Source organism: Silene latifolia, chromosome 1 (assembly GCF_048544455.1).
Source record: "Silene latifolia isolate original U9 population chromosome 1, ASM4854445v1, whole genome shotgun sequence".
Lineage (NCBI taxonomy): Eukaryota > Viridiplantae > Streptophyta > Magnoliopsida > Caryophyllales > Caryophyllaceae > Silene > Silene latifolia.
Genome location: NC_133526.1, coordinates 127,555,816 through 127,557,851, shown reverse-complemented (window position 1 = coordinate 127,557,851; position 2,036 = coordinate 127,555,816). Strand labels below are relative to the sequence as shown.

General features: G+C 39.0%; 1 non-coding gene across 1 annotated transcript; it reads right to left on the bottom strand.

Annotated features, from left to right (window-relative positions):
* Positions 1-1,593: 1,593 nt before the first annotated feature.
* On the bottom strand, positions 1,594-1,700 carry LOC141619019 (small nucleolar RNA R71). The gene has a single exon (XR_012531569.1). It is a non-coding gene; the product is annotated as a small nucleolar RNA R71 (small nucleolar RNA).
* Positions 1,701-2,036: the final 336 nt, after the last annotated feature.

The window sequence follows — 2,036 nt, the reverse complement described above, 5'->3', positions numbered from 1 at the left end:
TCAAGCATCAAGTACTTCTTTTATCTTGCTTTATTATTGGAATCATTAGTAGGTATAATCTCTTAATCCCTTTTTAATTATTGTTAATTACTTTCATTTATTCATCATGTTTCATATTGTTGGTATGATTGACAACCTTGCTAGCATGATCAACATGATAATGAGTGAGTAGTCTCTTAGCTAGGGTTAAATGGGTGATTAGGGGAAACCAACATGGGGAATGATTCATGCTTAAATTAATATGCTTTCATGTTTTATTTGCTTGCTTGTTTTGATCTCAACTCTTGCACATGTTATGTTTGATGAAATGTTAAGCCTATTAATCCTTGCATTTACTATCATCCTCTATCTTTTCAATGAGACTTGTAAGACATAACCCAACTCGAGTCTCATTAGACCATGCATGTTGTTGAGTAGGGAAGATTAAGTCGACTTGTAGGTGTTGTACAATCTAATCGATTCGGCTCCGGGACCCAAACTTTCCTAGGATTGTAAGATATAACCCAACTTAATCCATCACAACTATAATTGCTTGCTTATAATTTGAGAACATGTTTGTATGATCATATCCCATGATTCCCCTATGATCCCATGACACCCTAGTGCTTTTAATCAATTGCTTACACCCCTTTAATTCATCTTGCTTGTTTATTTTCATTGCTATTTTAGTTTAGTGACCTTCTACATCAACTCAATTTGTGACACCCCTAAGACACCACTAGTTTCAATAGAAATCTCATTTCAACTCCCGTCCCTTGGGATCCGACCTTTACTTGCCTCTTTACTAATTGTAGAGTTGTTTTGTGAAGTTATAAATTGTGTTTTGATTCGACCGTGACCCAACGACCACATCTATTTGTGAATACGAAACGGACCCGATCAAAAATGGCGCCGTTGCCGGGGACGGTGTTTGTTTGATTTAGATTTCCTTTTTATTGTTATTAGTTGTGTCTTTCTTCGCCTTGGGGAAGTAAAACTCCTCAAGGTTTGTTCTAATTGTTTTCGAGTTGTTTGATATTTTGCATGTTTAGAAGGTTACAAGGTGATTTAATACCTTTTGACCGTGAAATCGAAAGAACCTTGACGAACAATAGGAGACTTGTTAGGAGGAATTTAAGAGGTATTAGTGAAGTTGTTCAACCCACTAGTGAGTTCGTCAATCCTTTCGCAATAGAAGGAGAGGAGAACCCATTACACAATACGCCACAAAATCCACCTACAATGCCTAAATTCTCGTCACACTCCGTACCCACCGAGGAGAATCTACCAAATGGTACTCCTACACCGCAACATCTAACCGGAAATTTTATTGCCAAGTCCGCCTTCATCCAATTAGTTGAGAGGAGCCAATTTGGGGGGATGCCTAGTGAAGACCCTCATTCTCATATGGAAACCTTTTGCGACTATTGTGATGAAATCTCTCAAACGGGCGTGACTCAAGACCAAATTAGATGGGTCTTATTTCCTTTTTCCTTAATCGGCACCGCGAAGCAATGGTTGAAGGGCCTTGATAAGGCCACCCTCGGAATAGATTCTAGGAAGAAGTTGGCTCTAGCTTTCTACAAAACATTCTACCCACCGGAAAAGACTAACATGATAAGAGCTCAAATTACGGGTTTTAAGCAAAGGGATGAAGAGTCTTTGTATGAAGCTTGGGAGCGGTTCAAGGGAATTTGTCGCTCATGTCCTCACCATGGACTTAGCGAATGGTTTTTGGTACAACAATTTTGGAATGGTTTATATGAAGATTCTAGGAACATTCTCAATATGGGATCAAATGGAATGTTCACCGAAGTTGATGACAATCAAACATGGAACAAGATTGAGGAAATGGCGGTCCATAACTCACAATATAGTAGATCCCGCAAGGCTACTAGAGGAGGAAATCATGAAGTGGACTCCGTTACTCAATTGGGTGCTCAACTTAGTGCTCACATTGACACAATCAACTTGAAGTTTGAACAAGCTATGGCTAGACTTGAAGAAAACTCAAAATCATCAAAGCATCATGTTAATGCCATGACGGCATCCTCATC